Source organism: Poecilia mexicana, unplaced genomic scaffold (assembly GCF_051168715.1).
Source record: "Poecilia mexicana isolate PSO_F unplaced genomic scaffold, ASM5116871v1 scaffold_12, whole genome shotgun sequence".
Taxonomy (NCBI): domain Eukaryota; kingdom Metazoa; phylum Chordata; class Actinopteri; order Cyprinodontiformes; family Poeciliidae; genus Poecilia; species Poecilia mexicana.
The window spans coordinates 26,498,877-26,507,500 of record NW_028263381.1 but is presented as its reverse complement, the minus strand read 5'-3'; the positions used below and the strand labels follow the sequence as shown (position 1 = coordinate 26,507,500).

General features: G+C 39.8%; 1 protein-coding gene across 1 annotated transcript in view; it reads left to right on the top strand.

Annotated features, from left to right (window-relative positions):
* Window positions 1-3,388, top strand: part of dcc (DCC netrin 1 receptor) — a 118,872-nt gene extending 115,484 nt beyond the window's left edge. The window contains exon 28 of the mRNA XM_088011222.1: window positions 1-3,388. This exon is cut by the window's left edge and continues 2,020 nt beyond it. The gene's annotated coding sequence lies outside the window, so the exon portion shown is untranslated.
* The last annotated feature ends 5,236 nt before the right edge of the window (window positions 3,389-8,624 follow it).

The following is an 8,624-nucleotide window of genomic DNA, read 5'->3' as shown; positions in this document are numbered from 1 at the left end:
GCGAGCAGCAGAGAAGGAAGAGGAGCGAACTGCACCGGGAGTCAGACGGAGCTTTTCTAGAGAAAACCTGGACATGTCAGAGCAGACGGAGCTTTTCTAGAGAAAACCTGGACATGTCAGAGCAGGCGGAGCTTTTCTAGAGAAAACCTGGACATGTCAGAGTTTCAACAACCAAAAACGTTCAGTTTTCTAAACTAGAAAATTTATCTGAGGTTTACCTCAGATAAATTAGAAAATGTCTAGTTTTTCTAGACATTTTCTAGAAAAACTTTGGGAAAAATAATTTAATCAAATGTCAAAAATTTGCTTGGAAAAAACTCAGAAATTTTAAAATTAATCTCAGAAATTTTCTAGAGAAAAATTTTGATTTCTGACTTTCCAAAGTAAAAAATTCAGCTTTTGTAAATGTGAGGTTCAAGACAAAATGTTTGACTTTTGAACCCAGAAATATTCTGAGATTAATCTCATAATTTAACTTTTTTTCTAGCAAATTTTCCAGTTTTCAAACAGAAATTTTTTCGTTTTTTCTAGAGAATTTCTGAGATTGAAAAATTCTGAGTTTATTGCTAATTTTTGACTTTTGGAGTTCAGAAATGTCCTTGTTTTGTCTATAAAAGTCTTTCTGGGTTTTTTGGCGTAACTTTCCTGGTTTTCCCTCTGACTCGCCGTGCCAGAGCAGCGCTGCAGCTTCAGGTTTCCAGACGGGAATCTGTTTTTAGATTTGTAAATCATCTGGATTCACATCCAGGACAAGATGGACGACAGGATCCTGATTAGATTTAGGATTAGACGAGTTGGAGTTTGCAAAGGAGGAAAGTTTAGTGAAAGTGTCAGAAATGGAGGCAGAGCGGCGTACACTGTGAAAAACCAGCGCCGGCTGATGGCTTCTGGGCGAACATCTCCTTCATCTTCTCTGGCTGCTGCAGCAATCCACTTCCTGCCGCCCTTCCTCCTGCGCCTCGCCGCCTGGTTCAGATCCAGCAGCTTTAAGGACGAACTTTCTTTGACTTGTGCAAATTGGCAGGAACTTAAACTGACAAGTCATTCATTAGCGTCGGGGGTAAAACCGGCCATCGGGTGGCTCTTTATTTGCCCCGGCTGCCATCTTGTAATTTCCAGACGTTTATCTGTGTGATGAAAGCAGAAAGCCTGAGGGAACGCCGCCGCCGCCGCCGCTCAGATTCAGCTTCCTGCCGATCCAGGCTGTGAATTCATTACCGAGACGCTTCCAGCATTACCATGCAGGCTCACGCCGTTACCGCGGCAACCAGTCATCCCTGAGACGAGGGCGGCATCTCGCCAGAACGGGCGGCGGGGTGAAAAGGTCAAGAAGGTCAAACTGAACGTCCAGCAGGAGAAACGCTGCGAACAAATCAGAACCTCACGAGAAAACTCAGAAACTTTCAGATTAAACTCTGAAAATCTCCACAAAAGGAAAAATAAATTTGACTTTTGGAAATTTTCAGTCACAAAAATTAAAATTATTTTACTTTTGAAATTTTTTTTTATTAAATTAACTCCAACGTTTTAGTTTTTCTCTCAAATGTTTGACTTTCAAAACTTTGACATTTTTAAATTGATATTAGAAATTTTCTGTAAAAGAAAAAAAAGACTTTTGTAAAATTTCTGTTACTGAAATCAAAAATTTTGCTGAAAATTTCTGAGTTTTTGTTCTCAAATTTTTTACTTTTACGAAATTTCCAGATTAATATTCATAATTTTTGTGTAATTATTTCCTAAATGGTGAAGCCACTGCATGCTAACAGCATGCTAACAGCGTGCTAACATCATGCTAGTGGTTAGCACGCCGCTCCACAGTAACGTCCAGGAAGCGACTGATCTAAACGTCGTTTCTCCAGTTTTCTCTGACCTGTGGCTTCGTCTGCAGAGAAATAATTAATTTACTCAGAAATTAAAACTGCGTCGCATCGTAAAGAGAATTTTTCTGGATCTGAAAGCTAACCGTCAAACCGGAATATTTTCCCACTTTCATCCGGATAAAAGGAACATTTTCCGTTTCTGTCTTGAGGAAACTTTGGTTTTTGGATCAGGTGGAATTGCTGCAGCAGGACTACATTAAAGCAAGCTGCCTTTTTTTACAGTGTACAGTTCCACTAGAGTAGAATTGACTTTTTATATTCAAATTTAATATATTATTATTATTTGGAGTGCTCTTGAAAGCTATTATTTATATCCATGTGATATTTCTGCATATGTAAATTTAGTTTAGTAAAAAAGGACAAGAAGGACTGAATGTTTTGTTTTTCTCCTCATGGCCTTAAACAGTTTCAGTTCTGAGATTTTTATCATTTTATTGCTTTTACTTATTTATTATTAAATCTTGACAGAAGTTAGTTTACTGGATTATTTGTAGACTTTTATCTATGCAGCAGAACACAAAGCCAGAGTCGATCATCTCTGGGCAGCAAGTTGGAAGAAACTCAAAACAATTTTAGATTCAATTTGAAGATTTAAAATCCAGGAAATGATGTTTAAGTTATTTAATTTATTGTTTTGTATCTAAAACAATAAGATGCAGCAAAAGCAAAGGAGGTGGATTAGCAGTGCTAGCTAGTCATTGGACTGTTTTAAAGCAGCAGTCTTCAGTCAGAGGCTTTTTCAGATGTGTTGCAAGACTGACTACTACTGGAGATCTGACCAAATGACGTTTTTGGAAGAAATCAGTTGAGACAATTCAGAAAATAAAGTATTTTTGAATTGAATTGAGTTGCATAAATAACATGCTGAAGGTTTCTGGAAGCTAAACGGTTGGAAGGAAAATATAAAAGGAAGAAAAAGAAAAATTTTAATCTATTTGATTTTATTGAGTGGAAAAAATAATTAAAAACAGCAGCTGAGCTGGAAACGTTGGCGTTTCATCCTTTATATCCCTTCTTTCTTTCCTTCTTTCTTTCCTTCTTTCTTTCCTTCTTTCTTTTTTAAATTAAACTTCCTCCACTCGCGGTCGGGACAGAAATGAGATTCTGTGAGGAATAAGAAGGCAGATGAAGTTCAGTCTGGGTGGAGCCGGTTCTGAGCGCCTGACGTGTGAAATGGACCGTCAGCTCCGGTTCGGGCCGCCAGCTTACAGAACATGAATAATAGAGTAGAAAGAGAAAGTAGAAAAGATGATTTGCACCTCATCTCATCAGGGAGAGGAGCCAGGAGGAAGGAACGTCGATCCTGTCTGACTGCAGGACATCCGATGATGATGATGATGATGATGATGATGATGAAGAACGGCTTCTTTCCATTACGTTGTTGTTTTTCCATTTGCTGGTTTTTGTAACACACTGTAGAACAGTCCCATGGTCCTTTTTATAGAAATGTTATTTCAATGGTTCATTTTTTTTTGTTTGATAAATAAAGTTTTGATACAAAAACAAAATGGCTGCTTGTTGGTTTTTTTCTTCCTCAGGAAAAACATTTGTCTTTTCCAGCTAACAGAACGTGGTGGAGCGCCTGCTGGGGTTGCTAGGTAACGGGTGGAACTCTGCTGGGGTTGCTAGGTAACGGGTGGAACTCTGCTGGGGTTGCTAGGTAACGGGCGGAACTCTGCTGGGGTTGCTAGGTAACGGGCGGAACTCTGCTGGGGTTGCTAGGTAACGGGTGGAACTCTGCTGGGGTTGCTAGGTAACGGGCGGAACTCTGCTGGGGTTGCTAGGTAACGGGCAGTTCCTGCTGATTTATGATGTTACATTCTGCAGGTTTTTGAAGCGGATCATTTTCCTGATAAAAAACTTTAAATTATTCCCAACAAACTTCTTTTTGTTTGTGTTTTATTAAACACTTTAGCTGCTTCTAGAAGCAGCAGAAACTCAGATGAAAGTTTCTATATCAGAATTTTATTCAGTAACGAGTCATTTTTCCTCAAATCTGAGCTTAATAATTACATGAACATTTATTAGTTATCTTTTATTCATATATCATTTACCTTACTGTCCAAAAATCTGCTAAATGCTTTGTATTTGGAAAATTGATCAAATGTAATATTTCCTATTAAGAATCTTAGTTATTCATGCTGGAGGGAAACTCATCGATTATAAGCTGTTCATGTTATATAAACACTTTGTCATTCTACCCCCAAGAATTTAAAACTACTTTCACTCCTGCCATGATGTTAAAGGAGAATCAATCTAAGGTAGTTAAATAGTTAAAGGACATGAATGATTGAAGGCAGCTAATATAGAGCACACACTGTAAGGCTAGAATGTTAGCATTCGTATGCTAACATTAGCATTAGCTGCTTGTAGCTTGCCTCACAAGTCAAAGTTTTGGAATAGAAAACTGTGTTAAGAGGAAGTGTTAGTCAGCCAGTGGAGTTTATAAAGTAAAACTAAAGAAATATAATCTTCCTCCGTTTGGTTCCACCTGAGCATTTTTAGAGAGAAATTCAGGTCATTTTGGGAGAAATGGCCACAGATAAATAAAAGAGGCTTCAGAACCGGAGCTTCAGACATGATGATGATGATGATGATGATGATGATGATGATGATGGCTCCGCTCCTCTGCAGCACTTTAAAGTGGCACCAAGTTTAGTGTCATTCAGTCCAACTGAAACGTGAAATATGGAAATTATTTTCCCCAAACCTGATGCCTGAAAGTCCTGCTTTTTTCTGAACTCTGATGTTTCGCTGACCTTCTGAATGGAAAATGTCAGATTTAATCTGATTATCCGGCTGAACGGAAGCTGAACACATCAGTTGTCTCTCGGCTCATTGTTCCGCTGATTTGATAAAAGCAGCAGAAGGTTCTGTCAGGAGTCTCTTCAGCGCTTCATGGATAAAATCAAACCTGAATTAAAGATGGATCAGCTGAGGTGGATTTCTGAGAGTCTTTATCTGAACACAAGCTGAAAGCAGGAATTAGATTCAGTTCAGCTGCAGCTTTTCAAGTCTGGCTTTCAAACCTCCACGAAAAAACCAAATCAGCTGGACGGGTGATCAGCTGCTGGAGCTAGAAGACAAAAATGGAGGATTGAATGTCCATGAAAGAAAAACTCAGAGTTTAATCTCTGAAAACTTCTACAAAGAAAGAAAATTTCAGAGATTGAAAAGTTGCAGTTTTGAGAGAAAAAAGGAAAATTTTAGATTCCTAGAAATTTTCTGGGAAAAACAAGGAAATTTCTGGCTTCACTAAAAATTGCTAAAGTAAAACAACTCAGAAATTTTGTGGTTAATCTCAGAAATAAAAAAAGGAGAAAAAAGAGAAAATTTTGAAAAGTTAAACTAGAGGGAAACTCGGAAACTGATTTTTTTTTCTGGTAAATCTTTGAGATAATTCTCAACATTTCTGAGTTTGAAAAGTCAAACAAATTGCTAGAAAAATCTCATAAATACTGAGAGTACGCTCAGAAATGTTCTAGAAGAAAAGCATGAAAGTTTGAATAGTTAAAAAATTGCTAGGAAAATTCAGAAATTCAGAAATCATTCTCAAATATTTTGTAGAAAAAAACTTGTAATTTTCTGAGTTTTCAAACTCAAAAATGTTGTTTTTTCTAGAAAATTCAGATGTAATTCTCAAAATTTGAGTTTGAAAAGTCAGAATTTGCTAAAGAAAAAGAGTCAAAAATCAAAAATATGAAACTTTTTACATTTGAAACTGATTTCTTTTTATATTTCACAATTTCAGATGTTTTTCTAGCAGATTTTCAACTCCTGAAGCTCAGAAATTTCCACATTTTTTCAAAATAATTTTCGATATTAATCTAAAAATATTACTTGAATTCTTTTGCTCCTTTTTCTGTCTCTGACGGCTCAACATGTCTTATTTGTCGTATTTCTTGTCTTAGATATTTGTAATCATCCTGGTTGGTCTTCGTTCCAGATTCTCTGCGTTTCCTCGCAGCTCAGATCAGGAACATCTGGATCGCCAAGTTCAAACTGCAGGAAGTCGATCAGAAGTGGGCAGATTTATTATCTGCCATAATGATCCTGAATGAGCAGCATTTATGTTTCTGTAGAATCATTTTTACGCTGCCTTGTAACATAACTGCCTGTTTTTTATTCAGTTTATTTTCTCTGGAGTTCACATGATGAGCGTTTCTGAGATGATGCTTCTCACAATATTTCATTCATAAAAACCTGAACATCTTCCTGTGGTATTTGTCCTCCTTTCCTCTGACACTCAGCGGCCCAGAAGGATCAACAAAATGCCAAAACTACCTAAACTACCTAAACTTAAATTCAGCTTCAGCATCGCTGCCAGTTTGCCATCACTTCCATGCAGCTTCAGTTCTGTATTCTGATTAGTGTAACTTCCAGAGTAGCATCACTTTTATTTGATTATAACCGGCAAAAATTACATTTTTAGCACAAATTCAGTATTAGCAACACTTGTCTTTTCTAGGAGCCATTGTACCAGCTGACCAAACATACTGGTGCTCAGCTTGGGGTTGCTAGGTACCCCAAGGTCTGGGCTGTGCTGGCGTTGCTAGGTAACGGGCTGGGCTGTGCTGGCGTTGCTAGGTAACGGGCTGGGCTGTGCTGGCGTTGCTAGGTAACGGTCTGGGCTGTGCTGGCGTTGCTAGGTAACAGGCTGGGCTTTGCTGGCGTTGCTAGGTAACGGGCTGGGCTTTGCTGACGTTGCTAGGCAACGGTCTGGGCTTTGCTGGCGTTGCTAGGCAACGGTCTGGGCTTTGCTGGCGTTGCTAGGTAACAGGCTGGGCTTTGCTGGCGTTGCTAGGCAACGGTCTGGGCTTTGCTGGCGTTGCTAGGTAACGGTCTGGGCTGTGCTGGTGTTGCTAGGTAACAGGCTGGGCTTTGCTGGCGTTGCTAGGTAACGGGCTGGGCTTTGCTGGCGTTGCTAGGTAACGGGCTGGGCTTTGCTGGCGTTGCTAGGTAACGGTCTGGGCTTTGCTGGCGTTGCTAGGTAACGGGCAGCACCTGCCGGTTTGTGACGGTACATTCTGGAGGTTTTTGAAACGTCTCATTTTCCAGTCACCAAAAAACATGAAGTTATTGCCATAAAACCTGGATGTTTTTTTAGAGTTGCAGTAAAAACTCAAAGGAAATAGAAAACTGTGGATTTTGCCCATTAGGTCACCTTTAAAGATCTGTTCCTGAAGCTGTACAGTAGGAATCATGAAAACCAGGACAAAGATCTTCTCTCTCTCTGTCTTTTGTCTGAGTCTCACGCTGAGATATGAACCGGTGCGTGTCGCCCCAGTTCAGCCCTTTCCCATGATGCTCTGCAGGGATCCGTTTATCTGCAGACAGGAAACGCTCAGAGCTGAGAGTCGATGTGTCTGATTCCAGCTGTCAGGTCTGAGTTCATCTCTCTGGTTCACATGAAGCTGCAACAATCAGACACCTGGAAGTGACATCAGAGCAACGCAGTGAAACCACCTCATTGTTCTGTTTGTCTCATGAATATCTGATTTTTATCTGTAAGAAACGTCAGTCGCTGCTGGTGCAGCTCGTTGCTCTGCAGCCTCTGGAAACGACATTTCTCTGAGAAACACGACTGAATTTCTGCAGTCACTGGATTCCATGTGCAGCAAGAAGCAAAAGAAGGTGAAATACTAAAATATGAAAATCAATTAAAATGGAGGAAACTCAGTTTGACACTAATCTGGTTTCACTTTAGCACAACTGGAGGTCAGTGAAGTAGAAAGACTCTCTCCCTGCAGCCCAACCTGGCAACGAGCGCCGCCTCCAAAACCTCAATGAAACACATTTGGAGTCTTCCTCTTGTGGACTTCCTGTCCATGTCTGGGTCGCAGCTTCTTGATATTCTGTTAATGTGGACAATGTCCTGCTGCAGTCAACCAGATCTGGACATAACATTGCAGGATCCAGATCCATCAGCTGCAACAATGTTGGGACTTTTGAAGCTCAGATGCTAATAAAAAGTTTTCCAGATCACCCAGTGATGCCCGTATCAGCCAGTCCACCTTCACAGGTCCACTGCAGACTTTAGTTGTTTCAGACCTAATTAGTTTAGTTTTCTGGCCTTCAGTGAGGTTGGTGCAGAGTTCAGCTGCTCTTCTGCAGGATGAAATGCTGACGCACAGCATCCTGGACACGGCGACTTCATGGCCTCGTTCTGGATCAGGGAAATTACAGCTGTCAGAACATTTCACATCACATTTTAATCATGCAGCAGACAGCGGCTGTCTGCTGATTCATTCACCTCGTTATGCATTTCAGTCCATTCTCTCACAGCTGAATAATAAGAGATGAGAGCGTCTGGCTCTGATCTCAGAGTTCTCCATGTGGGGTCTGACAGCCATCCGTCCTTTCAGTCTAAATGCAGAACTTCAACTCAGAACTCCACAAACTGAGGTGAAACTTGGACCAGTGCATTTGGACAGAAACGGGTCCTGTGAGGTTTTGGTAACACTTTATTTGAAGGGGGTGAATAAGACTGTCATGACACCGTCATAAACATGTCATAACACCTGTCATGAACATGAATAAGCCTTCATGAATAGTTATGACTGTTGTCATAAAGCGTCATTCGGTAAATTATGACACTTTTAATTCAAAGTTGACATTATTCAAAATGTCTTTGTTATGACAACTTGACATTAACCAGGAAATCATTACTGATATAAATTTGTTCTAAAAGTATTACTGATTACACTTTAAAAATTAGGTAACTTTATGTTATTAAAGGTAAAG